Here is a 23,552-nt window from a genome sequence, read left to right on the forward strand (position 1 = left end):
GAAGCTGGGAGCCATTAGCTGTTCATTTGCTGGAGAGATTTTGTATGCTTTCTGATTAATTTTGGGTTATTTCCTCTGTCTTTCTGTCCTGCCTTATCACAACAGAATGTAGTGTAATGAGAAATATTAAGGTAACATTCATGTTCAAAATACTGACGTACCTCATCATTTTCCCCAAATGTATAGATATAGAATAGAGGATGTCTGCCAGGGAAATAAAATAAAGGAACATATTTTAAATTCATTAATCAAAAATATTATCTTGGTTTTTTTCCATCTTTTTACCATTTTTATCTTTATCTCATTCATTCTGTCCATCTTTGTCTATTGTCTCCCTCTCTCTCCTGTTTGTTCAATATTCTTACTCCTTTTCTTTCTTTGAGAAATAGCACCTACTTTCCTCTAATTTGTTGTCTTTCATATAGAGCTGCAGTTCTCCATTCCCTTTATTCTCTGCCAGGTTATGTTTGTTGTACTACTTATATAGCTAACTTATGTATTACAAATTTTTCCTAATCTTTTGCTAGCAGGGTACCATTGTCTGATATCCACCTAACTAGCAAAGAAATCTATTGAAATACTTCTCTGTTCATGAACTTAAATTAATCAGCCATATGAGCTGGGAGAATCTTCCAGAATGAAAGTGAAGTGATGAGGGTGATTGTCTTCATTTTAGCTGCCAATTAGTTGTTAAAGTTTAGCTGAGGGCAAAAAGTTCACTCATCAGTGAAACAATGGGACCATTTTAAAGTTTTGATCTTATAAGAATCTATTTGATATTGCTGAAGAAGCCGGTCGTTCTGTATTTAGTGCTTTTGGCATTTAAGGATGTGTGTCAGGCCAGTCATTGCTGTCAGTCATCTTCATCAACTTGGTCAAAGTGTAGTACACAAAAGAAAGAAGTCGGCTGTATCACAGACATTGGCATTGAGGCAGGGCGGTCTTCCTCATCATTCTGCAGCTAAAATATAATTTGCTTGGTGAAATAGCAGCTCTGGACAGCCAACTAGACTTCTTGTCTAATGGAAGATGCTCTCTTCTAAGGCATAATAAATGTGTAAACCCGCTCCAGCATTCCGTCACAAAGATTTAACTTCGCTAAAACTAGGTATGTAGAGCACCACAGAAATGCAACCATTCCTCTCCCTCACTCCTCACCCCACATATATACAAAACAGCCATTGTAAAATAAAGGTTAGGGAATATTTCAAAAGTACCTAGGTGACTAAGTCACGTTGGATTACGACAGTTAGGCTTATAGTGAACTCTTAAGTGCCTAAAGTCAGTTTTTGAAAATTGAATTAGGTTCCTAAATAGCTCATGCACTTTTGAAAATTTTACTTTTTTTGTTCTTCTGAATGTATTTTGACATAGAGAACAAATGTTTCTGCACTTCTGAGCTGTGGACATAGCATCTGTTATGAAAATTGTATGCATTTCTCTCTTGTTGAGTCTGTGGCCAGTCAGGCTGCAGCAATATAAGCAATAGAACTGTGAGAATCTCATTGGGATGGTAACTTCAGAGCTGTCTTCTGAGTTTTTAACAGCAACCAATCACAAGCAAGTAGAACAGGCCAAAAAAGTCCCCAAGATAGTCTCTGAAATGTAATTGTTTGATGCACTGCATGTTCACTTACATTCTTTCCAAATAAGTCTGCAAAGTTAGTTAAAATAAGAACACTCTGAAAGTATGCAGTGAAGTTAAAAAATGGTCACATTTGAGTTAAATCTATAATTGACATATTTTAAAATTATTGTAATCTCTCAAGAAATAGCCTCCAGACTCTAAAAAATTCATTGCTTAATTGCCAAGATTTCTGATTGCTCAAAGCATTCACGCGTGACTCTGTTAGCTTCTGCTCCTGTCTTCTTCCAGTCCCATTCCTGCCTTGTTCCAGCCCTGTCCTACCCTCGCTACTGTCTCAGACCCAGCCTTGCTCCTGCTTTCCCAGACAGTCCGGTTCCACAGCTGTACCTTCAGTGCTGATTCTTGGCTCTGACTCTGGATTGACCCTGGGCTCTGGGATTCGACCCCTGATTCTATTCCTGACCTTCAGCTCTGACTCTGGTTTGACGCCGAGCTCTGGCGTTTGGCCTTTCACCCTGGTTCTGCCCCTCAGTTCCACTTCTCTGCTGCTGATACCTCCTCCGACCACGAGACCTGACTCATGCTGCAAAACACTAGACAAGACTGCCAATGTCCCAGTACTTACCATAGGGTGTCAAAAGTATCTGAGTTCAGAGAGACAGTACTGATATGCAAGTAAGAAATTTAGGTTTGGGTTCAGTTTTGTGGCCAAGCCAAAGGTAGCTGGGGTCTGGAGTCAATCGTATCAAATCTCTTAAGCTGTTGTTGCAAGAGTTCAACACAAAATGGCAGAAGTCTTCAGGAGATCAGATAATTGTGACCCGGGGCCCCTTTGGTGCCAACTGGCAGAGGGCACAGGGGTGTTTAGGGTTTTACAGCGATCCCCCTGTGTCAGATATATGCATAATAGTTCACTGAAAGGTGGCAAGTGAGGTCTCTACTGAGAGCCAGCAACCCACCAGTCATCATAATCATTGTGAAATGTATGTATGGATAATATTTAAGGAGTGTTGTATTTATACTAAAAAATATGTTTTGAAGTTCTTGGAGTTAAGGTACGTCACCAGGAAGTGACATACTTTGAAAATATAACTTTTGAAGTGACATACCTTGAAAATGTTACCTTTCACGCAAAAGGTAACAGACACTATATTCCTGTCTGATTATTTCTGTATTGTATGCCTCACAATTTATACGTGTTTGTGTACTGAAGCACATGAAAAAGAAGAAATTGTGAAATCCACAAGAGAAAATCTACAGAAATAAACAGCAGGTGGTGTCCTTTTTATGAATAGGGGCAGAAGATAGTTTTCATATCTCTTGGAGTGCAAAGTGACATACTGGCTCCTTCACCTAGAGGAGACAATTGACATTGCACTTGTTGCATGAAAGGAGGGTCACAGCCAAGCTGGCTGTAAAGTGTCGCAAGGATTTTGGATGAGCAATGCTCTACAAGACATGAGGGTATCTTGTAAATTAAGTCTAGGCTCTAGGATGCGTGTCATGGTTTTAGTTTATAGGCTACCATTTCTTTCCAGTAATTTTACTTGCTACTACTTGAATCTCTACCTGCTTGCTTAATCCATGCTTGCTTAAATTTCTCTATAAATGTATCTAAGTGCTGTGTGTTAAGCAGAGCAGTGATCTAAGGTGGAACTGGTAAGTTAAGATGTACTGTTACTTTGGAGGCAGCGAATCTGTGAATATTATGAGGTTCTTTCCATCTTGTAAATCACTAACAGCAATAAACCAAAGTGTAAGGGTGGGATAAAATCTAAGTATTTGGCTTTAAATCTCCCTCCCAAATTCAGTACTGGAGAAGTTTGGATTTGAGGATCCAACTTGGGCTCATTGCTAGTTCCATATAAAACTGGTTTAAAGCTGTGCTGCGATGGTAGGCTGACCAGATGTCCCGATTTTATAGGGGCAGTCCCGATTTTGAGGTCTTTTTCTTATATAGGTTCCTATTACCCCTCACCCGCTGTCCTGATTTTTCACACTTGCTGTCTGGTCACCCTATGCGATGGTCCACCCTGGGGGAAAAGCATGCAGAACAGTCCTCTCTAAAATAAAGTAGACCTGTTGCTATTCTAAATGGGTTAAACAGTATTCCAAGCACTCCTATGCATAGGAATTACTGTGAATTTGTTTATGATATGCTTGTATGTCTGTCACCTGAATTTCCCTACAATGTCTTTTTCTAGGATTGCCTTCTTTTTGCACATTTGGGCCTGAACTGCTTCTTGCTTATGCCTTTGGGAGCAGCCCATTACTCTGTTTAGATACTAGCATGACCTTGCCTCAGGGGGCCTTGTCTGCAATAACATCATTGGAATAGCATTGGCAACTTGTTACTGATCCAGTTACCTGCCAATAACTCAAACAACATATATAACCATGGTAGCCTGAAGCCTGTTTAAATTCTTTGTTCTTCTGCTCAGTGTTTACTTTGATTTTTCACTTGTCACTCACTGAATTGCATATTGTGTGTAGGATACCCCAGAGTTTGCTACACTGATTGCTTATTGCACCTAATGTCTACAGAATTCCAGTTTTGATTTGTATCCTTTCTGGATGAAATTTGACCTGTCTACACCCACTTTAGAGTACAGCTATAGAATCTAAGCCATTAAGTCTATATGAGCAGGCCATCAAAGAACTTGGTGCAAAGGCAACTTCTCTATCAGCTAGGTCATTCCAATAAAGCACATTCTCTTGTGTGAGCTTGATGGCTTTCATTACAAAGACAAAATGCGAGTGGAAACTCATTTTCTTGTGATAACACTGTCTATAGATCTTCATGGATGATTTGACTGTGTTGTTGGAATGATATTGTGTTTCCTTCAAGCTAAAGACCTTTCTTTTTGTTCCTTTTACTTTCCAAATAAATTGGAAATAGATTTGAATAGAAGTTAGTGGCAGGAGTCAGTCACACAAAAGGACATATTATTATGTTTTTCTTTAGTGGGTTAAAAGCAGTGTGGTTCTGAAAGTTTTCATTACTAATTAATTGCAGCTAATTATGAAACTGACCCTAAAAGTCATGTGAATTGTACTGAATTCTGTAATACAGTTCTTTTTGACTCTGTGCCACCATGATTTCAAATTTACAGTTTACTACAGACAAGATACAGACCAAAATGTTTCTGCATGGTTACTACTGAGAACATGTGTTGGGCCCAACATTATATCCATCTTATTAACATGAATTGACATGAAATTTAATTTCCATATTCCATGAAAATAAATCTTCTGGCTAACAGAGTATACAGATGAGTCTCATCTTACGCGCATTTAACATGAGCGAATTCAGCTTTGCGCGGTCGGCAAAAACAAAAAAGAGAAAAATAACAATTTTAATACTGTACCTGTAATGTGAGTGATTCCGCCTGCCATTACACTCAATGTAATTTTGACTGTGCGATTTTCGCTTTACGCACTGACAGCGGAACGTAACCCCAGCGTAAGATGAGACTCGCCTGTAAATCAAAATATCAGTATTGTATGTCATGTGGCACTAGAAAAAACCCAAACCACGTCTTCTGCGGTGTGTTGTTGTAAATAACTTGCCAGGATAATCTGGGTATATCTCACCTAATTATTTCCCTGCCATTGCAGGGGCTTCCAGCACTGGGGCACCTAGGTCCCTCCTATACTCTGCCTGTGGCACATAGTAGTGTAGTGACCTGTGGGCTGCTATAATTTGCTCTAATTTCAATTGTTGGGTTTAGTGTTGAAGTATTTGGTGGTGTTGGCCTGTGAAATGCAGGAGGTCAGACTAGATGATCTGATGGTCCCTTCTAGCCTTAACCTCTATGACTCTAATTTGGGTCACTACTGTAATTATTTAGGTGAACCTAAAAAAAAAGTATCAGAGGGGTAGCCGTGTTAGTCTGGATCTGTAAAAGCAATCTGTAAAAGCAATTCACCCACGAAAGCTCATGCTGCAAAACGTCTGTTAGTCTATAAGGTGCCACAGGATTCTTTGTTGCTTTTCCTAAAAAAAAAGACACCACAAATCCATCCGTGTACTTTTCTGAGTTTGAGTGTGAGAGACACTCACAAAAATAAGGAAACTCACAGGTAAAGGAATATCTCCAATACCTCGTCATTGGGACATAGACAATAATGTTAAGGAGGCACCCAACAGTGCCACCTTTGAGGTCTTCTTTGCTTTTTATGAATCTGTAACAGAAATGTAACTGAACGCAGTTTTTTGTGGATTTTTTTAAAGACTTAATATGTAGATTTAGGAAACAGTGTAACAAAGTACTGGCCCACAGGAAATTTAATGTGAGCCACCCTTAATACAGCAGCAGAATCTGTATTTCCAACCATTTGGAATTCATACATTCAGGTATAGGTTTTGTAGGATTGTGCACAGGTACTGTGCAGATTACTGTTGCTTAAATCTAGTTATTTTTTTCTAATATCAAACAGAGGAGGAGTATGGATTACATGCTTGTGAATTTTTTCAGCTATGGTATAAAACACATTAAACTTCAAAACCTCAATTTTCAACAAAGAAGCAGGATTTGTGGAAGGTTTTTTTTGTTTTGTTTTTCAAACCTTTCCCCCCCCTCGCACCACCCCAGTTTTCCAGTCAGCTCTAGTGAGATGTTACCATTTAGTTGTTCAAGTTACTCAGCTGTATGTGATATGACAGTTTGTGTTTGGGTTTGTTAATACTGTCTGCTTCTTGTTAAAGATATGTCCTCTAAAATAATATGTCTTCTGTTGAAGCAGAGAAGAGAAAAATATTATTCCATTTTTATTTGCTTTCAGTTTTGTGTGTGTGTGTCGAAACTTGAAAAGTAGGAACTGCATTTAGGTCACAAATTATCTCCACTTATTTTAATGTGGAATTTTTAGAATAGTAAACTGATGAATCCACATTTTAGGCTACCTGTCTCATATACTACTACAACTGATTTTGTTATTCATGCAAAAACATGCATATAAACATAATTTACACATTTTAGTTATTTTTCAGTATATTTGGTTATGAACCTTTATGCTCAATTTCAAATCAAATTCTGGCAACCTGAGATTTAATCCCTTTCTCCTTTACCTACAAATACTGGGAGAGGCCTCTAAAAGAGCCACACCATGATTTTCCTTTAGAAGTGCATTGTGCTATCCTTGTTGTGGTGTTTGTTAGTATGTAAGATATGATTTACAGAATCTTGTGCAAACTAGAGTTAAGTGGTTAAAGAGCTCAGAATTAGTGTATTTATTTTTTGTGTTGCAATAGTGCCCAGGGCTTCATTGTATTAGACACTATATGAGCACATGACATACAGTCCCTGCCCTGAAGAGCTTATTATCCAAGTAATTTCATAAACCAACTTTAATGTAGTGTAATGATCCAGTAGGTCAATGTACTAGCCTGCCACCTGTGCAGTGCTTTTTTCAAATCTGTCATACTTCAAAAACTTTGGGTGATCTTAACCTATTTCCAGATCTATTAGTCTGCAACAAAAAATCATCACATAACTCAGCATGATGGCCATTGTGTCCTCAGGAAAGGCCCTGAATTAGAATAGTGTTACAGGTCAGAACTAAGGTGAATGGAGAGAGCTGTTTGTGGCAGCATGCAGATTGCCTGTCCATGCTATGCTCAGCATAGCTATATTTATCTCTTTCATTATTGGGAACATTAAATTAATCAACTTAAAGAGAAACAGGCTAATTGGGTAAAGCAGTTCTACACGAGAATCCACGTAGGATGCTATTTCCTAATTGGAAAAGGCTTTGTAAAGGGTGATTCTCTCACATAAAGAGAAAATTTAGCTCTTTATGAAGCCTTTTCCAGTTAGGAAATAGCATCCTAAGTAGATTTTTTCAACATTTCATACTTCTCTATATAAATTAAATTATGAAGTATGAAATGTTGAAAAATAAACTGAAAAACTCCTACTTGGAAAAATTAGATGAAATAACACAAGGTCAGAGTCAGTGTGGATTTTAGAAGACACCGCTGTAAAACTGAAAAAGAAACTCTGCTAAATAGAGGGGGAAATGGGCAGCTTGCAACCTTCAGAATGTTTTGAGGGAGAATCAAATTGAAAAAGGATTTAGGTTTTGACCCTTAACCAATTAATTGGAGGCAAGTGTAAAGAAACTAAAATATATATATAAAACCCTTTTAATACACATTAATCTAGTTATACCCTCAAAAGAACAGAAAGCTATCATAAACATATTACTTTCAAGACAGTAATTGCCTATAATAGGATAATGGAGCTTTCAAGTTTAAAATAGCTGGCTTGAATCTGGTCCTTCCTGTTAGTAACAAGAGTTAGGTGGTAAACAGGATTTCAAATATTTTCCTATTCCACATCGAGATAAAACTCTGATACCTTTTGTATTGTTTTGCAAAAGCCAGAGAGAGACTGACCAAGCAAGACCCATCCCAGAGTTGGCTATAGCTTGGTATTTAGAGTACTAACGTGGGATGTCGGAGACTCCTGTTTAAGTCCCTATTGGCTATTTTCAGGTGGGTCTCTTTCTCACCCCCAAATCCCCATGAGAAACCTTTCCCAATAAAAGTTTAGTTGAAACTGATGCATGTTTGTGAAAAGGTTTTTTTTGGTTAATGAAAAATTCTTGACCAGCTCCAGTAGTAACCAGACGCTGTTAACATGTGGTGACTGCAGTGGCTTATCTGAAATGAATTAATGGACTTAGTGCAACTTAAAGAGGACAAATGGCCACATTACAAAAGCCAACATCACAGTTGGGACTAATTGGCAACTCTTGTTAGCATTCTCAGCAGAGAAGCCAAGGACTGGATTGGCATAGTGATTTTAACTATAGTAACTCCTCGCTTAAAGTCGTCTCGGTTAATGTTGTTTCCTTGTTACGTTGCTGATCAATTAGGGAACATGCTTGTTTAAAGTTGTGCGATGCTCTCTTATAATGTCATTTGGCAGCTGCCTGCTTTGTCCACTGCTTGCAGGAATCTCTGGAAGAGCAGCCCCTCCTTGTGGGGATTAGAACCAGGGGGGGCTGGCAGCCCCCCCCATCAGCTCCCCTAAATTCTCTGTAAGGGATGTGGCTCAGCAGCTGCCCAGCATCAGTTCAACTGTCCCTCTCCCATTGCCGTTCTGCTCCTGACCTGGCCTCTGCCTTGGAGCTGCTCCCAGGAGCTTCCTGCTTGCTGGGGGAGGGGGAGAGAGGAGTGCTGATATCAGGATGTCCCCCTGCTCCTGCTCCGTACCCCCTCTCCACAAAGCGGAGGAGGAGACAGGGCTCAGGGACAGAATGGAGGGAGCTTGCTCGAAGCTGTTGCTTCCTGTCTGAACTGGGTGATCTGCTTAAAAGGGCAACATACTTGAAGTGCGGTCAGTATACTTAAAGGGGCAATGCACATCTCTCTCTCTCTCTCACTCTCTCTCTCTCTAATGCACACGCCCCCCAGAACTTTTGAAAGTCAGCACCTGTGCAGCCATGCATGTGCTGTCAGGAGGAGGGAGTGGTGTGCTCCAGCTGGATAGCATGGGCTCATCATCATGTTCAATTTTTGCAGGGAAGTGTTTGAAGCAACTGCCCTGCATCTGTTGTTTCCTCCCTCCTGCCTCAGTCCATGCTGCCTCATAAGAGTGTGAGGCTATATTAACAGCATATTAACCCTTGAGGGTTCAGCCGAGTGCTAGTTAATCATTTAGCAGCAAGGCATTCCCTGGGAAATATTCCACCTTATTACTCCAGCACCTCAACCAAGCTTTACAATCATTCATTGCTGTGTATAATATTTAACTGGTGGTTTAAAATTGTTTAAAACTTATACTATATATGTATATAATGTCTTTTGTCTAGTGAAAAAAATGTCCCTGAAAGCTAACTCCCCCCCCAACACCCCCATTTAAATTAATTCTTATGGGAAAATTGGATTCGCTTAACATGGTTTCACAGAAAGTCGCATTTTTCAGGAACATAACTACAACATTAAGTGAGGAGTTACTGTACATTCTCCAGGTGAGGACTGAGGCATGTGATGAGGGTATTATGAAGAGGCATATAGAGACTGTGCTGTACCTTCTTCGTTAGAGAGTGGACGTCAGTCTCCAGAGCTGTCAGTTTGGCAACTTACATGAACCCTGAAGTTATTTTTTAAAATGTTGCTGTTAGTTGCAAAAATGGTCATGAATTTTGATCGGACATCCTAAGGTAGTTATTCATCACATAGTGTGGCTCCAGAGCTATATAAAGTAAAATTGTTGCCATCGGCATTTGCTAAATGGCACAATGCTCTCCTAAAAGTGAGAATTTGCCAATGTTTTGTGCTAGCGGTTTGGCTTGTATCCTCCACCTACATGCAGACATATAAAAGACACAGAAGCGGATAGCATTCCAAAAAATAAAGATTGGCTCTTGGAAACACATTAGCTTTGTGTCTCTAAAGCTTATTACATTGCAACTGATCCACCTGTTATCCTCACAGAAAGAAAGATGATGTAACCATTAGATAAAGTTGACAATTTGGCAGCACACACTAAAACCAGAGATGTTTTGTTCAGGAGTACCCTCTGAGTGATATGCGTGCATTAAGTAGGGCTGACCCAACTGTGCCTCAGTTCCTTCTCACGACCTGTGACTTTGAGTCAGAACTTCACTGCTTAGCCTCTTAGCACACTGTGTGACCTATTTTTTTGTAAATAATTTGTAATTACTTAGATTAGCTGTAAAATTGTTTACAAAGAGGACTCAGTAGAGACTTGGGCAAGAGATCTTCTAAAAGGGTTCTTGCTTCTACATCTTCTCAGATTGTTGAGAATGCCAGTAATTCTTCTGATTTGAGGAAACCCTTTGGAGACCTGAGTAGAAATTGACACAAGATTCATAAGGAGAAAAAAACATAGATCTCCTTCTCCAGGCCCATCTTTGAGACTTAACAAAACCTTGAGGTAAAGGTAGCTCAAAACTCAGAAGAGGTTCCCTGGGTGCCCGTTCCGTGGTTGGTTTGACTGACATTACCCTGGGCTCACACTTACCTCAGATATCCCTGGTATAGTGTGAGCAGTTGTTGAATCTTGGTACTAAGGATACATGGACAGATCACTTACCATGGTACAAATGGCATTGTTACCAAATATTCCAGAATCAATGACGACAGTACCAACATTGATTGTATCTGTGGCTCCAGTGCTGATGGTGCCCACTCCTCTCCTGCCTTCAACTTCATTATTGATGCATTGTCCCCCTTTTCGGCACTTAGACCATGCCTTGCTGCCAGGGACGTGACTAGTTTATCGGTTCTGGATCTCCACTACTAGCCTCCATGAAGTTACTGCCATTGGCATCCCCTTGAGAACTGACCCCTGGCTATCTTACTGGCACTGGGAAGAGCTCTCTCTCTCTTTAAGTTTCCAGTACTCCAGGAACAGATGAGAGGACAGGTGAGACTTTGCACTCTCTCAAATACACAAGTGCAACCCTCGGGTCACTGGGGGTATACACTCCTACTCCCAGATCACTTTGGAGGCCACACACTTACTGCAGACAGCCTGCTTATTTTCAAAACAAATCATCAGGTCCTTCAAGGAAATGACAAACCTCATCATCAACAACTACATCATCTCATCCACTTCCATCATTGTTGAGGCAGCAAATTTGACTGCTTGCTCCGGAGCAGCTTAACAGTTAATAAAGATCTCCCTACCCGGTCTCTTCCTTTTTGTTGACTGCCTGTCTTATTTCCACCATTTTTAGATTGCTATTACAACAGATAGGATGGTGTTGGAAATTGTAGACATGGGATATGTGATTCAGTTTCGGTCCCTGCCTTACTCTCATCCACCTTCCTAGTCCCTGTGCTGGGATCCTCTCACAAGAGCATGTTAGACCAAGAAGTCCAATCACTTCTAGTTTTTTGTGCAAGAGAAGTGGTCCTGGTGCATCTCAAAGGGAAGGAATCTTATTTGAGGTACTTATCCACAATGAGAAAGGAGGACTTCAGCCTTTCTTAGACCTGAGAGTACTGAACAGTTATATCAGGAAGATCATGTTCAGAATGTTATCCCTAACCACCATCATACCCTACCTAGATCCAAATGACTGGTACACTGCTCTCGACCTTCAGGACACATACTTTCATATTACAATCCACCCAGCCTGCATATGGTATCTGAGGTTTGTTGTTGGGAACTATCACTACCTATACTAGGTTTTAGCGTTCGGCCTATTAACAACATCAAGGGTATTCACAAAGTGCCTAGTTGTTGTAGCAGCCTACCTCAGAAAAATTAGGATCCAGGTATTCTCATGCTGGGACAATTGGTTAGTTTTCAGGAGATTGAAAAAATATTAGGGAACAACATACATCAGGACCTTCTGTTTTCTTGGTTGATTCTGTTAATAAAGAAGTCAGTGCTGACTCCTATGCTGAAAATAGAATTAATCAGAGCCAAATTGGAGCCATATTAAATTTCAGGACTTCTGTCAGAACATGCTTCAGACAGTTGGGGATGATGACATTATGTACCTTTGTGACTCAAAGTGTATATCTTCATCTGTGCTGCTTGCAGAGCTGGATGGGGGTCACTTTATCGACCAGGCAAGCATCATATGGACACGCTAGTGCAGATCCTGATCAACTCTGCCACTAGGCATGGCAGATCACTTGCAATGACCCTGTGCTGGCACTGGCTTAACAATCCCATCATCCTACCAGTGTGGTTCTACTGCAATTGGGCTACCTGAGATTCCCCTGGTTGTGACTGCTCGAGGGAGAATGCTGTAGTAAAAAACAATACAGGTACAGGCAGTAGAATATTCTCTGTGGACTCTTCACAGCAGCAGTGGAGTAAGGGGTGCAGATGTGCATCCAGTCTCCAGTCCCTTCCTCAACATACATCCTTAGCATCATCCTTTCCCCATCTCCTCTCATTTCCTGAGCCTTGAGGAGAATTCCTAAGTTAAATAATGTAGTCCCAGGTTTATAACTTTTCTCTGAGGGTCTTAGAGGAGTCCCTGGTAGTGGTAGTACAGCTCCAATGCAGTCACGGTACTAGTTGGGTGGATTTATGGTTTATTACAACAATCTGTAATTCACTAACCCCCTCTTTTTGTCCTTTGACTTCAGAGGTGTTAATGCACCACTATACCTGGAATGGTCACTTCCAATATATGCTAACTACTTATGCTAAACAATCTGTTCCACTTTGCATTTTGCTATAATGCTGGGAGTACCTTTCTCAGAACTGAAGAAGACTGCTGTGTGGCTCAAAAGCTTGTCTCTCTCATCAACAGAAGTTGGTCCAGTAAAAGATGTTACCTCACTCACCTTATCTCTCTCCAAGATTTTTCTGGTTATTTTAGCTATTTTGAACACTAATTAATTATTTCAAAGCTTCAAGAAATATTGAAATGAAATGTTTACTCTTTGCTAGGCATTGACCGAATCAAACATTATCATTCTTGGTGCTAACATCACTTTACAATTCACTGCAGGCTTCTTCCTTTGAAAACTTTTGTCAGTAATTGAAAGAGCCATCTCATTTCAGTTATCTAGTGCAATCTCAATCCTCATTCTTATAATTATTGGAAAAGGCCAGCAACAAAAATCTGATTAGAGATTTCCTAACACTATTGGGAAACAGCATTCCTGGTGTAATTTTGCCTACTGAGTTAATGATACAAGTCAAGAGTGGTGTGAAAACAGACGAGGAAAATTTTTAAAGGTATTTATCACAGCAACATTTTTCTTTGTCACAACATGATGAATGTCATAGTTCATTTTGGCAACTGAAATGTAAAATGAAAATTCATCTGAAAGTAAAATCCTCATAGTAGGGTAATGTCTTTACAATGAAATGGAGATTGTGGTATCTTCTACTTTTGTAATGTGGTTTGTTTTCCCTTTTTTATTGTTACTTTAAGAACTTTGTTTATAATGTTACTAACAGACTCAGAAAAAGAGTCTTCAAAAGGGCAGATAGATATTAATATAAGAAGCTAGTGTATTAAATACAAAAGTGATTGGGCAGTACGTATTTACATTCATGTTGTATTGCACCAAATGTTTCCATAGTCATTAACTTAATTGGAGTTACACCAGAGAAGATCTTGATCCACTCTGTATAAAATGGCACATGGGTCTGTGTCATACTGTAGTGATAAATTTCTATTTTCGAGGAGGCTGATCAACTGTCTTAAAATTTATGTAATTTTTAAAAAGCAGCTTACTTTAACCTTCTCGAGGGATATTAATATATCACATCCACTAAGATGTTTATGATCAGTGATACTAAAGTAAACTGGTTACCCATAAGCAAATTATTTTCTATCCTACTACAGCAGGGGTGGGCAAACTATAGCCTGCGGACTGGATCTGGCCCACGAGCTCCCACTGGGGAGCGGGGTCTGGGGCTTGCACCACGTGGCTCGGCCCTGCTCTGGCGCTCCAGCCAGGGCCACACCACACGGCTCCTGAAGCAGCCGTATGGGCCTGCTCTGGTGCTAGCTGGGTCAGGGGCCACTTCATGCGTAGGAGCTGAAGAAGGGACATATCACTGCTTCTAGGAGCCGCTTGAGGTAAGTGCTGCTCAGAGCCTGCACCCCTGAGCCTCTCCTCACACCCCGCCCCCTGCCCCAACCCTGATCCCTCTCCTGCTCTCCAAACCCCTCTATCCCAGCCCGGAGCATCCTCTTGCACCCCAACCTCTCACCCCCAGGTCCACCCCAGAGCCTGCACCCCCTCCAGCTCCCTCCATACAATTTCTATTCCCGATGTGGCCCTCAGGCCAAAAAGTTTGCCCAGCCCTGTACTACAGTAACTTGTAATCCAATTCATTCAAACTAGTTACAGGAGGAAGGGGATTGGACAAATTGAACCACTGAGGACACCAACATCTTGGTTTTGGAAAAGAATTGTGAAATGCTGCCAAAATCCCCAAAAAGCACTTCACATGATATTTCCCAGTATCCTGCTATACACCAACCTGTATTGAGCCTCCCAGTTTATAAAATGGTATATATTGAACTGGGTCCCCATTTTAATAATTTTAAACTCATGATTGTGGGTTGTATTGGTACTTTGGCTGTCTCAGAGTAAAAATTGGTTGGTAAATGGTAGGATAGAAATGTGTAGCAGAAAAATATGTGTCTTTCAGTAACAGGTTATATTTTTACAGATGCACATTGAGTGCTGCTGTAGTTAGCATTTCTGATTTGAAGCTAATATTATAAAGTTTTCAATATCTTAAAATTATGAACAGATAGTAAAATACTTTTACCTTCCTAAATACTTTTAATGTAGTAACTGAAGTAGATTTGATTGTGAACTCTGCATGTGAGAGTGAGGGATGGTGAGGGTCGGGGGGAAGGTCGCTTACCATATTCTGTTGCTTGCGTAATTCAAAATAAAGAGTTGAAAAGCACCAATCATCAGTTTATTATTTCCTGTTCTCCACAAAAGAGCTAATAAATTAAAATTGAAAACACAGGCAAATAGGTTCTGAACTGCTCAATTTTTGTTTTGTTTTAGGGACTCCCAGGCTCATGACCATGCTAATGACTCTCTGCTTTTGTTAATACTTGGGAGTTAAATACTAGCACTATTTAAATACTGTCAACTGTGTTTGCATATTTGTTTAATCAAAATTAGATTAGGAATAAGACCATATTATAATCAGTGATGTATGACGCCGTATTTGAAACCCTAGCTAAATCCTTGTACACTATTTTTTAATATGATCTTCATATTGCAATAAAATTAACAGTGTGTCACTCTTTGAAGTATCAAAGTACAAAATCTTATATGGTTCTTCATATTCACAATGGAAAAATACAAATACTTCCAAATAAAATATTTTCATTCATTCATCTTCATTGTTTTCCCTTAATATGAGGGATAATAGATGGAAAGGAATCTCAGGTTCTAAAATGAGAAGAAAAATACTTGCTCTTTCCTTTCCTCCATGCCCTTGTTGCCCTGATGTCTTTTGTAATTTTAGATTTCAGGTAGTATGTTCTGGTGGCAGTAGATTAATGACATTCGCTTTGTGTTCAGGTTTCCCTCAGTTGCTGTTTTCCTCAGTCTCATTCCCTTGTGGTTTCTTCCCTTTCTATCTTCAGTAGTTATGTTTCAAATAAATATTTTACCTTTTTATACATCAATGCAATTTTTCTTACATGACAGTGACTTTTAGTTCTCTTGTTGGAAATACTGGGCCAGATTTCTCCTCCTGTGGGGAATTCCCTCCTTCCTGATTTCTCCCTCCTTAAACTGTGAGCTCCTCAAGACTGTCATTTTTTGTTTGCTTTGTTTGTTTGTTTTTTTGAATGTCTGGAAAGTGTGTCGCACATGTTAATAGTAATAACAATTGTGAAGTAGTCCAGAGAGGCAGGAAAACTGCCAGGTTTAGTCCAGTGAGTTCTCTGCAAATTATCCCTCCAGAAAAAGGGTTTTGAGAAGATTGTTGGGGGCCTGTGCTAATTAGCCTGGCTGATTCCCTGATTTCATTCCTCTTACACCACCCAAATCTATAACGTTTAAGGCCCACAGACCTTCCTCAGTCAAAACTCATTTCAAGCTGGTGATTTGTTCTGTCTCGGTAAGATTCAGGCCCTTAATTTGTATTGGTGATAAGTATTATTGCATGTAAATATTTTTTGTTTAGCCTACCAGTGAATGATCCAAGTTCAAGGCTCATGAGTGACATTTACTGAATGCATAATAAGACTAGGCTGATCCTGCATATTCATATGCATATTATGTATTTTCCCACTTCTGGGAAACATGTTCCTCAAACAAGAAGCTGCATACTTGTTGCACAGCCGCAAAGCTGTGTGTCCGAGACAGTTATCTTCCATAAACACTTCATGTTATGGAAAATATTTAATGCTACACTCTAACTTTACAATAGTTGTTGGCCACTTTCATAAATAAACTACAGATGTGAAACATGCATTTTCCTGAAGGGCACTGAGCATGTTAAACAGAAAAAAAATATAAAGATGGACTTAATGAGATCAAAAGTGCATGCTGTTAATAAACTCTGGCAGCTGTGTGAATGTGCAGGTAATTGGAATGTCCTGTTCATGAGAGGCGCCGAGGGACTTCATTTCTCTGTTCCTGTTTCCATGGCAATTAGGATTAGATTAGTTGTAGATTCACAGTGGATGAATGAGGGGGACCAAGCAATGATGTGGTGTTTGTTCAGCTGGGACATATTGAGCCTGATGTCTAGAAAATAACTCTGAATTGATGCTTAAATTGTTGCTTCCTTGTTTGCTGTTCTTTGAATTGTTTTTGTCTTGCAGTATGCATAGTTTGCCCTAGTGGGTAGGCAGAGTTGTGTTCATAGAATTCAAGATCAGAAGGGACCATTATGATCATCTAGTCTGACCTCCTGTGTTGCCAGTGTCTTTTGGATTTCACAAGTCTGGTATGTGCTTTAAATGAGGGAATAGTGCCTGTACATAGGAGCTGGAACTAGAGGTGTTGCACCACCTCGCTTAAAGTAGTAACAACAACCCAAGTACCTGGTTTTCGCTTTCAGCACCCCCACTATAAAAACTGTTCAAGCACCACTGTGCCTGTACTCTCCTGATACTTGAGTATAGAAGCCCCGTTTCTTGTACATAAAATGTCAATAAAATTTGTTCTAGTACCTGTTTTTAAATCTCCCTAGAAGAGTCCTAAAACAGTTGTTCTGTGTATCCTGAACACATGGTAACGTAGAGTGCTATAAGGGTTGTATAGCACAGTGCAATGGCTTTCACTAGCAATAACCTACATAATGAAACGATCCCAAAGTCATGCTAAGACATTTGTACTTCAGCATCATGTATATATTCTCTGTGTGTGTGCATGTGTGCGTGCATGTATGTATATCTGTAGAGAGGATGCTGCTTAATAGCCATCCTGAAAGTAACAGCTTTTGATTAATAACGTTTTGCTGGGAACCAATTCAGTCCCATTGACTATAATATTAAAGAGATTCTGATATTTGCAACTTATTAGCAATTTATTAACAACTTTTTTTAAGAGACTCTGGCTGCAGGCAGGTTTGCAGGGCTACCAGAAGGGAAGGCACATCCCAGCACTTCTTTCCCTCCAGCCCTGCAAACCTGCCTTTTACTTATTGGCAACTTTGGGGTAATAGCAACTTTTTGCTGGGAATCAAGAGGTGGCTGATAAGTGCACTCCACTGTGTGTGTGTGTGTGTGTGTGTTTTTCTCTTCTCTCTGTAAGAGAGGCTTTATCAAGGGATTCTTTTTCCCTTGGAAACAAGGGATTCTTTATCATTTTCCCAGGAATTTCCCCCCCTGGAATGAAGTGAAGCACTCTTGCTGAGCTGACCCCATATTAGCAGTACTCAGTGGCTTCTCTCCTGCCGCCAGGGGCTTAGCTGCCTGTTTTTTGCTGCACAGTAGAAGGGGTTCCGCAAAGCAATTTTAGAACTTGACACCAGCCTGCCTCCCCATATCTCTCAATCTTCAACCTTCCGATGTGCATCACATGCCATTGATACAAATGACAAAAATGGGAAACACTTATTTTGTTGTTCTTTTTTGTCATAATTTACAGATTATTAGGGTTATTTTAATTTTTAAACTTAAGGATGTTTTCTCAGTGCATTCATTAAATAAAGCAGAGAATAGAAAAATGCCACCATGTGCAGTCTGTTTTAGGACACACACATTTGTGGTTTACCCTAAGCTGAGCTGAAGTCAGTAAACTGGCAGTTAACTCTAAAACCAGATGACAAATTGTAGTTTAGACATCCCCCCTTAGACTCACTGAAGTTTTTTTGCACTCGCATCCCGCATCCTTCCTTCTTCACTGAGCCCTCCTCCTTCCTGAAATAAAGAGGTTGAGTGTTGATGAAATCTTGATTTCCGCCATCTCATTCCTGAAATGATGAATAGGAACAATTTATATTGCTCAACTGCGTATCAATTCATATTATTTGAGAATAATTAGTAATGACTGACAGCCTTATTTCCTTTATTTCTAATGTATAAATATATTGCCTTTGTTTGACATCCATTTATTTCTTGTTTTATCTTAGTTCTTCTGTATAACAGTATCACAAATAAACAATTAGGAAATCTGTTAAAAAAATCTTTCTCTTCCCAAAAAGCATGTAAAATACTGTTTGTGTACTGTTTATTGTTTTCAAGCTAGATTGATATGAATAGTGGAGATTTGGTAATCTTTTGATTATGTCATACAGATGTTACAGCATAAAAGTTCCAACCAAAAGGTTATACATTTTATTCCTTTTGAGACCCTTTGTATGCATGTGTTGAAAAATTTTACTTATCAAGGATTTTAAAAGCAAGAGGACATCTACAGACAAGCTAATTAGTCAAGAGATTTCATTGCCTCTGAGGAAAAGATTGAGCTGTGCAGTCTGTGAATCTTTATAAAACACAGTGAAACTGAGTATTTTGTCCCAGACATGGCTAAATTGATTATGACAGGATTTAAAATATAGTATATAATAATACTTTGTTCCTGCATCTGATGTTTAGTGCGGTAGAGATTTTAAAAAACATTTTGCTGCTATTTGTATAAAATATATTTAAAACATGATTTTAGTCTGAATAGTGAATCTGTAGAAATTTAACAGATGTTTCTTTTATGTATTCAGTCATATCTGTTCACTTAATTGACAAAAATAAGGTTTTTTTACTCCTTTTAACTATGCCAAGTAAACATAGCTTAGCCTTAGTGAGCAAGATTCTCTTCGGTCTTTAACATCCTCATCAGAATTGTTTTAGAAATTCCAGTCAGTTTACTCCCTGTGCAAGCTGATTTGAAGACTGCGAGTTTGCAACGGTTTCACTTGGGTTGTAACTGTAAAACAAAGAGGTTGGACAAGTTTAACTAAAGTTCTAATTCTCAGAACTATTATTGCTGTTAGTGATGCACAAGACGGAAAGAACCTAATTTGACTCAGAATCCTTGTGTTGCAGCGCAATCAGAAAAAAACCCATCTTGTAAACATAAGGACATTTGATGCAGCAATCATTGAGAGATAACAACCATGGACTCCCACAGTGTCCTTTTTTATGTAACTACTTTTCAAAGTTGAACCATACTTAAAAAAGAGAAAAGAAAAAAAATGCTTTCGATGTACACTGGTGATCCAAGCCTTTTCCCCCTAATTTGCTACCAAAGATTTTGAGTGATAAGATCAGATGATTTACCAAGGGTCATACAATGGAAAAACTGATCCCATAAGCCCTCCATGCTTGAATATCTACTGACATCAATGGCAATTCTGTGTGTGGAGGCCTTGCAGGATTTGGCTCACAATACTTGTTTGCATCCTTTTGGCTCCCACTTCTTTGCCTAGACCATTAGCATTCACAGACTTTCTTGCAGCTGATTTTTACACTAGAGTGCTTTGTTTGTTTGGTCCAGAAGATTAAAAAGGAGAAGCTGAATTGAAACTTTTTTTAAAAAAAGTAAACTTTTCAAGCAGTCAATATTTAACTGATCACGTTTATTATAAAATGAATTAAGGTGATATATATACACAATAAGGAATGAAATGCAAAATCACCACATGATTCATGTCTTATATACATGCTCTTGGAATGCTACTAAAATTAATAGAATTTACTGTGTATTAATTCCATCAAGGGAGATTAGACCACTATTATGTGTTGGTATTATGTTCATTTCCATATTATAATAAATGCTGTTGGATAGTAATGTATATTAGAAAGGAATGCATTTTGAGCATACGTTTCTTGGCATGTACAATATAAATTTATATAACCATGTAATGTGCCCACACTATGGTCTCAAGATATTTATGAACGTATGTACTCTTTTAGATAGACGCTGTTGACTTTCATGCTTCCTTGTGTTTCTTTTAGTTTTAATAGATTCAACTTTTGGGACTATGCATTTTAGCATAATCAAATTTGAGCCTACATTTTTGAACTACTTTGTCAATAAAAGTGTACCCTTCATATGACATGCTCAAACTAAAAGTGTTGAATCCCCATGGTGTCTTGTATGGGAGGTAGCACCGTGTGGAGCTCTGTTGGATTGGAGGGACAGGAGAGTTTTTTTTAAAAGTACACGGGCACTTCGCATTTCCTGAGCTGCATGAGTTGGCCACAAGGTTTAGCGGACACTTTGATTAGTACTTTCTAGTTTCAGAATGTTTTTCTCTTCCCATTTAAAGTGTTTGAATTGCCATCATTTTTAGAGAGGTGAGCATAGCAAAGATTATACCACTTTGACTTTTTTTGTTTAGGAAAACAGAATTGTAATAGCAGAAAATAAATTGATTGATATAATCCAGGATAGAATGACAATATATGTTTGGTAACAAATATTGCAAAAGCAAGCTAATGTAACTGAAATGCAGCCATATATTTTACCAGAGCTCCCCTATAGTTTTTAGATTATAATCCTGGAAGATAAATCCAGAGAGGTCAATGAATAAAATTATTATTTGTAAATGCATATTTTAAGGTATAATTTCTATGAACTATGCATAATCTTGCAGACATTTGTTTGGCATGGTCCTTCCTACCAAGAGTAGTTTTGCTTAAATTACCATTGTTAGTCGCACTAGTAGTTGCTCGGTTCAGGCGTTTTTACAGGATCAAGACATACAGTTGGACTAAAATATATTGATATTTACAAATGAGTAAATAAAAGAAGCAATACTGTCTTCCTGTTAGAGATTGTGTATAAGCAGGTCTCCATAAGCCATTCCCACTCTAGATTGAGATCTTTGTAATAGAGTGTTGCTAGGGAATGTTGCTAGGCATTAGGCTGCCCTTGCTTAGGGTTGATTAACCAACTGCATGTAATAGTAACATTTTAAATACATTTTAAAAAACCCTTCATTTAAAAAAAAAAAGGCATCGTAAAAAGCAATCACTCATTTAAGACATTAGAAAAGCCTTAATCTTTCTGAAATGCAAGATGCTTTCACCATTTTTTAAGTGTTTTTGTTTTGGGTGTTGCTGGCCTCTATTAAACATGAATGGACTGTACTTTTAAGATAAAAATATTATTGGATAGTTGGTACTAACAGTTATGTGGCTGCAAAAGTGAAAGCTAATTTTAAAGTAATATAATTTCTTGCGAATGTTGAGGGCAGACTGTTAGATTCTAGATTAGATATTACAGTAAAATCATACAAGTAATGAACAACCACAACTGCAGTTATTTTATATATGGACAAGAACACAAAGACTTGTATACCTTTTACAGATATAGAAGCCAAATTCTGCCATCAGATACATGGTCATGAATCCAGTTATCTTCTTTGGGAATCGTAGAGACACATTTGTTCACTGAATTTGCCCTTTGTGTGTGTGTGTGTGTGTGTGTGTGTAACGTTGTTTATCTGCCAAAAAGCTTTTACATTCACACTGATCATCTGTTACTTACATAACACTTTTTTCAAAATAGTTTGCCGTAGCCTTTTATAAAGAAGTTTTGATTAAATCCTCCTTTAGAGGATGATGTAATGAATATTTATACTGTGGTTAATATTATTGATTGAGCTGTCCAACTCTAGTTTTACAATATTAATACTCTCATTTTTTCTTTTGATTTACTGAGTTGCTAAGAAGTATAAAAACAATTGGCTAAAAAAATAAAAAAAATTGGAGGGAGTCAAACTATTCATAAAAATATACTAAGCTAACATCTTTATTTTGAGGGCTCTACAAATTGTTACAATTCTCCTTCTAAAAAGGTAAATAGTTTATTATTGAAAATAGAGAAAATATTACTAGAGTTGATGTGCATGTTATTGATAGTCTCCGTCCCCTAGTGATGATTTTGTGAATTTTATTCTGGTTCCTTGAATAAATATAAAAAGTTAGTTATGCCATTAATGGCATTTGCTTCTCTTCATTTTATCCCTGGCTAATGTGCCTTAACAACTTTCTTACAAACTGTGTTTTCATTACTGCAATAGTTTGTACTTCCAATTTGAATGTTTGATTTAGCTCTCATTTCAAAGTTGCTTGACTCCTGTAGTCAAAAGTCCACATTTATTTGAAAAAATCAGAATAGTTCAAGATGGACAAGACCTGCTAGGTCAATTAGACAGTTCTCTAGTGGAAAGTGAAGGGTATTTCTCATAAGAATGTAGCATGCTATTGACCAAACTCTAATTTCATTTTTCACAAGAGTTAGAAGAAGTTGTGGCAAGACTATAACAAGTACATTTAAATGATGGTGATATTTTGGATAATTTCTAGGATAGGGTTCGTTGCATCATAGTACAGAGACCAACTTTCTTTGGGTTACTTTTGTATAACTGTGAACAAGGAGCTTTCCCCTGCTCCTGATGGCAGGCTAGTTGTCTGGTTTTTTTTTTTTAGATCCTGGGATTGGGCTGTTCTAACATGCACATCCTAAGCAATTTTGTAACAAGAGAGAGCGGATACCATAGCTATATTTCTGACACTATTTAAACTGTGAAGTCCTGTGGGACTTTATCCTTGGTGCTCTGATTTAAGGCATATAATTCTGGTTCCACTCAAGACAGCAAAGAGCACCAATGGAATTGTAGAATTTTGTGGCATGTATTTAGGCACCACTACATCTCTCTTGTGTGACCTATTTTTCGTCTGCCTTGTAGGGTGAGAACAACAGGAGTACCTTCTCTTGCTTCTTGCCCTCTAGATTTTTTTTTAATACCTAGCAGGATAATTCTCAACCAGTTCATTTTGTTTGTCCAAAAGATCTTGATTATGGCCAAAAAATTAGATAAAGCAGTACAATCTACTAATGCTATGTCTCTGTCTTTCACTGTGAAGGCTCAAAATCATTATCTATGGTAATAGTTTATAGTTCTCAAGCTGCTCAAATGGAGACTAGTTGCTGTCAGTAGCACTGGTCAATCCAACTGGTTTTCTCTTCCTTCTCTGTTAGAGATGTGTACTTCTATCTTCCTTACTCCTTGAGGTGTCTTCCATCATTGCCAGGGCGTATGTGGAGATCCTACTGCACGAACAGAGA

At 38.6% G+C, this 23,552-nt stretch overlaps 1 protein-coding gene across 3 annotated transcripts in view; it reads left to right on the forward strand.

Moving 5' to 3' along the window:
* FAM189A1 (family with sequence similarity 189 member A1) overlaps positions 1 to 23,552 on the forward strand; it is a 414,937-nt gene that overhangs the window by 97,964 nt on the left and 293,421 nt on the right. The window lies entirely within an intron of this gene.

The sequence above is a fragment of the Mauremys mutica genome, chromosome 11, assembly GCF_020497125.1.
Source record: "Mauremys mutica isolate MM-2020 ecotype Southern chromosome 11, ASM2049712v1, whole genome shotgun sequence".
NCBI classification, from domain to species: Eukaryota; Metazoa; Chordata; order Testudines; family Geoemydidae; genus Mauremys; species Mauremys mutica.